The sequence below is a fragment of the Grammomys surdaster genome, unplaced genomic scaffold (assembly GCF_004785775.1).
Source record: "Grammomys surdaster isolate TR1022 unplaced genomic scaffold, NIH_TR_1.0 236, whole genome shotgun sequence".
NCBI classification, from domain to species: Eukaryota; Metazoa; Chordata; class Mammalia; order Rodentia; family Muridae; genus Grammomys; species Grammomys surdaster.
The window spans coordinates 2,444,288-2,450,356 of record NW_021604681.1 but is presented as its reverse complement, the minus strand read 5'-3'; the positions used below and the strand labels follow the sequence as shown (position 1 = coordinate 2,450,356).

General features: G+C 36.5%; 1 pseudogene; it reads right to left on the bottom strand.

The window, feature by feature from the left end:
• Positions 1-4,874: 4,874 nt before the first annotated feature.
• On the bottom strand, positions 4,875-5,634 carry LOC114626467 (annotated as a pseudogene).
• Positions 5,635-6,069: the final 435 nt, after the last annotated feature.

The following is a 6,069-nucleotide window of genomic DNA, read 5'->3' as shown; positions in this document are numbered from 1 at the left end:
CATGGAGAACTCAGAAGATGTCGTATGGTATTATTTAAGAGCATTAATTAGGTTTATTCAATTTCTTTTGTTACTCATTTTTTTTCTGGACTCTGAAAAGCTCTCTTTTATTTCCAGTTTTCTCAATGCTGACTGTTGGACTTATGCAAGGTAATTGCAGAGCAAGATTAGGCAGGAGCTGCTGACTGCTCACCCTCCCATGGGGAAGGGAACTGGGCACATTCTCTGAACTAGAGCTGAGGGTTTGTGATATAGTTCAGTGATAGATCATTTGCTTAGTATGGAGAAGGCCCATAAAGTCAATTTCCATTACTGAAAAAAAATCACTAAGTTTCACCAGATGTGGTGGTGTAGGTGGGAGGCTAAGGTAGGGGAGTTACCCTGAATTTGAATACCCCCTTCTCTACATAATGAGACTTTGTCTTGAAAGAAATTAAAACAACTGGGGTATATCAATGTATCTAAATTTCCGTCCTATGTTTAATTGTTCCAAAAGAATGAATACACTTCTCAATCACGTTAAGACATGCAAGTCAACTGTGACTATTGATAATGAATTATCTTGTAGACCATAGATTGTAACTACTTTATCTAGAAGCTTCTCTTTTCCGTCTTTTTTTTTTAAGTTACTTAGAAGCAAATACTCAATGGAAATTAGTTCAGGGCTGAGCCAAAAGTAATTATAAAGCACTTAGACAATTGTAGTCACCCAATGATAATTATTTGCAGGTGCTTGTTTTCCTTGCCTTTCTACTGCTCTCTCAGTCCTGCCTCACAACCTGGGGAGGACTAACTGTTGAGTTTACTCTGGATCTTCACCAAAGGATGCCTTTATCACTTATGTTGTACAGAGAAATATTGGTAATGATATTGCTACTTCTCCAGCACTAGTGTTAGCTGGACGTCTGAGGATTTCTTGTCTTTGCCAAATGTCATTTTATTCTTTCCCTTATTTAGCCATGAGAAAAAAAACACAAAGATTTAATGTATTCAGCATACTCCATATGATCTATCGGAAGCAAAATGAGTTGAGCTCAATGAGTTTTCTAGTGCCCTGTTTTCTCTCTCTCAGCATGGCAAGAAGAGTCTGTGCTGCTTTAAGCAAAGATTGATCAAGCTATTTTACAGCAATCCTGACCCGAGATGTGGTCCTCTGGTTAGAAAATACATATGCTGACAGTCATGCACGTTTATAAATGACATGTTACAGGAAATCAGTAGAGGAGAGAGCATCTTTTGTAGGTCAGCACAGTTGAGCTTTGGGAAAATCTATGAAATAGCTATTTGGAAGAGGTATCATCCATTCCTCTCAAGTCTCCCAAAGACATGTAAGAAATAACAAGATAAAAGCATTTTGCACCAGACATTTTCTTCTTTGCTCAAAAAAAAAAAGAATTCTGTCATCAGACTGGACATATGAAGAACAAAGAAAATGAAACATACCATCTTACTCCTCAAAGCTTTTCAGCATAAAGTACTACTGTCTTTGGAACTTTCAGTGGTCTTGGTTAAGGTTTTGGGTTTCTAATTTTTGTTGGACGCTTTAATGTTCAGCAACTTGAAATGTGTTGAAAGATTATGTCATTCTTCAACTCAAACTTTCAGTGTTTGATAGTTAACACAGATTTGAAATGATCCATGGAAGGCATTTAGGAATACATTTGTTTTTGCCCTAGAACCTTAGTTTTCAGTACAGACTTGTGATTCTCCTGTCTCAGCCTCCCAAGTCCAAGAGGGTATGCCACTGTGTCCATTAGAATTTAAGAAACGCATTTTGTGGGTTGTGTTTATGCACACATGTGTATGTTGATGTACATGCATGTACATATGCTTGCTTGTGGAGGTCAGAAGTCAAACATAGTTTTTCTTCAAAAGCCACTTACTATGGTTTTTGAGGCAGGGTTTCTCACTAAACCTGGACCTCACAAACTATAGACTATATAACCAGAGAGCCCTAGGGATCCATGTGTCCTAATCTCCCCATGTCGAAATGCAAATCATCACTGCTCTTTGTTTGTTTGTTTGTTTGTTTTAAAACACAGATTTTTGGGCTTAAACTTGGATCCTTATTCTTATGTGGAGCACTTTACTGATTGATCTATTTTTGTAGTACCTGAGTTTAAGTAATTATTAAAGGAAGCTTGTATGATTAAGAACTTAAGGAAGGATAACTAGCTGTTATAATATAACCTCCTCCACATGGGTGGAAACTCTGTTTTCTTTCACAGGATCATGCTCATTGTAGCTTTTTCCTACATATTGTTGAGTTAATAAATAACTTAATTCCCTGATAACAAATTGTGTCTTCTACTGCATTTAAAGAACGAGGCTATTGATTGTGCTCTAAACTGATACAAGTAGATAAACAATCACAATGCCTTTTTGCGAAGAAATCTTCTGACTCCTGAAAACTTTCTGATGTCACTTTAACAGTTCTAAATTACTCCATTTCTACCCTAGGCAGAGACTTAAGACAAATGAGATAACAGCTTCATTTTAGTTTCTTCAATAAACTATAAAACTCAAATTTCTTTAAAACTATTTAAAATAGATTCCTTTGTTATAACAAAGTCTTACTAGCTTTGATCTTTATTAAAGTTGAAAGTTGGATGAACTCATTCCTATCTCAAGTGGTCCTTAAAGATCTTAAGCAAAAACCTACATAGCATTGCCCTAGTTACCTGAACTCATTACAAACCACTTAAGTTACAAACAGGCACTACGATTTCATCTATTTTCAAAATGGGTAGTTTATACTCAGGTTGTACAATTTCTTATATATCAAAAGTTGAATTCATGCATAGAAAAGGTCAAATAAATAATGATCCTTGGCATTTTCTACCTCATTGATTGTTAAGAAAGAATAAGCAACCTGACATCAGAAATATGATTATTTTTAAGATATCACTTAACGGTTGGCAAAACACAGTGTTTGTTCATCTGAAGTTGCTAAAAGTAGTTACAAGTTTGCTACTGGAAAAATGAGTAATTATGTCTTTCATAAAGCTACAAACAAGGTTCAATCAATGAAGAAAAGAATGTTCATTCTCCATAGATTTTTCTGTTTTCCATGTAATTTTAATACCGATTGTTCAAAAAATATATATATATAAGTAGAAAGATCTGATAGCTTATAGTTGCCCAGTGATCAAGAAACATATCATTTCCTAATCAAGCTGAATAAACCAAGTTGATTGTTGAGATATTTCTGTCATGGTTTTATATCTTGGTTTGTTTAGTATTCAACTTTTTCTCTCTCTCTGAGATAATTTGCCCAAAAATATTTTGATTATGGCTCTAACAGCCTTTTTCTTTTTCCAAACAGGCTTTCTGTAAATCCATATAAAAAGAGAAACACATAGAATTTGCCATTCACATTGAATTTGTTACTTTTCTGTGGCTGAAATAAAACACCATGGTTATGGCAACTTAAAGAAGAGAGAGTTTATTTGGGCTAATGGCTATCAAGGGCTTCAGTGTGGCGACGAGAGTCTGGAAGCAGGTTGCAAGCATGGCAACAGGAGCAATAAGCTCTGAGCTCATATCTTGAACCTTGTGCACTAAGTAGAGAAAGGCAGTTGAAAGTAGGGTGAAGCTTTTAGTTCTTAAATTTGCTCCGAGCCACATACTCCCCTGCCCTAAGCAAATCTATATCTACTAAACAATGCCACCAACTTGAGACCAAGTGTCCAAATGTCCAAAACTATGAGGGACATTTCTCACTCGAATTACTACACAGTATTCATTTTCACAAAAGTGATACCCTAGCAAAGCATGACAATCACGCCTATAATCCAGCATTTAACAGGCTGAGACAGCAGAACAGCAGGCTTGCAAAAACTTTGCTCAAATTCAAAGCAAACAACAAGCAAAAGCAAAAAATTAAGTTTTGTGTTTGTTAATGTTAATATACAATGATATAAATAATTTACAATGCGTACATATTTAAGTCAAAAGTATATAGGTACAACTGAGTATTTTTAAATGTTTCCTTTTAGTCTTACTTGAAATAGATTTGTTGTTTGATTGAAACTATTTAAATTTCTAGTACAGGATTAAGGCTTTCCATTAAGAAATTAGTTGTATTTCCTTCAAATAGTCTGCTTGTCCTATCTTTTACTTTTGTGTCCCCATGAAATTATTGTTAATACAGATTTGTGTAGTAGATACTGCCTATCAGTCTCTGGTATCTATTTTTTCTTTATTCCTTCTCTTCCTGTTATTCCTGCTTTGAGAATTAATTTATCTGCCTTCAGTTTTAGAATTTGTTTTTATCTTCTCAGGTTGGGTGATGAGCCCTTCTAGTGAATTTATAATTTTAATAATCTTGCTTTTCAATACCATAATTGTTATCTGACTCCTTTTATAACATCTATTTTTTATTGTTAAGAAACCCCTCACTTTTCTGTTTCTTTACTTCCTTTGACTTTGTCTAATTAATCCACCACTAATCTTCCTTGTGGACAGTTTCTCTTGACCACTTCTTTTCATATATATAAAGTATGATTTCTTATTTCTCTTCATGTATTGCAAACTTATTTGAAAATTGTACATTTAAAATGATATTGTATGGTAATTCTGGAAATGAGATCCCAGCAGGACATTTTTATACTTGCGTTTATTTTATTGTCTCTGCTATTTATTTAGTGACTTGCTTGGATCAATTTGCAGTCTTTTTTTAAAGCACTTTGTTTATAATGAAATAAATCTGAAAGATGTATTCAGGCTGATGTTGTGAAGTTCTCAAGCATGGAAAAAATAACCAGAAGGACAGAGCTCTAACAGCAGAAGTTAACCAAAGACCAGGCTGGGTTTCTTCTGCATAGTGCTAGAGCATGGGCAGAGGCCACCAGGTGAGCATAGGAGCAGCTGGTTCAGACTTCCTTTCCATCTCCCGCAGGTTGGCTTAGAAGTCTGTGTCCATACGGTAATGCGCATCACCTACTCCCTTGAGGTCTAAGAAGGCTCCAGAGCTTGCTTCTGAGGGTTACTTCTCAGTGTCCCAGGTGACTCCTAATCTTTCCTGTCACCACTACTCTTGGCATCTACTGACTTAGCTCAAGATGGTGAGTTTTCTTCAAGTGTTCCCCAAAATGTTAGAGGCCATTTTGCTCTTTTTCACAGACTTTTCTGTTGATCCATCAAAGCCTAACCAAATATTCCAACACTTGCAGGCAATATCTGGGAGATGTTTCTGATGGTGAGGTCTAAACCCTTAAAGGTGGTGATAGTGGTTATAGTGCCAAGGGGCAAAGTACGCTGGTTCAGGAAGAATGCCAAGGAGGCTAGGACCGAGCAATGTAGACAGTTACACTCATGACCCACAGTGCTCCGTGAGCCACTGCCCAGTCTTAGTTTTTAACTGAAATTTCTGCCTAATTTTCCTGATGGTAACCTAATGGTCAGACAGAGATTTCTACAGAATATTTTAACCAAAATGGTTCTTGGCCTCTACATAGAAGCTCTCTAAGTGTGTGTCTTGCTGGGCATACCTTAATCTGTCCAGCACTTTATAGCTAGCTTTCCTTCATCTTTTACTTCCAGCTTCCAAATGCAAAACTTCAAGGTCCATTAATGTAAGATGGTAAATATGTACTGACAACTGTACAGTTTACCCCTTTTCATGACTGCCATGACGTGACTATATCCCCAAACTCATGTTTAAAATCTTTTAAAATTCAAAATAGAATCTTCTCTCATATAGTACATTCTGACCAGTTTCCCCTCTGTCTACTTCTCCCAGCTCCCCTCTGTCCCAGCTCCACTCCAGCTTGGTTTCCTCTTTAGAAAAAAAGCAGGATTCCAAGAGACAACAACCAAACATGACAAAAGAAGATACAATAAGACAAGGCAAAATTCCTCATATCAAGGCTGGACAAGGGAATCCAATAGGAAGAAAAGAGGCCTAAGAACAGGCAAAAGAGTCAGAGATGTACCTGCTCCCACTGTTAGGGGTCTCACAAAATACCAAGCTAACTGGCATAACATATGTAGAGAAAGCCTGGTGCAGACTCAGGCAGGCCCTACTTGTCAATGTGATAGTAATTAATAGGCAAGGGCTTTATGAGG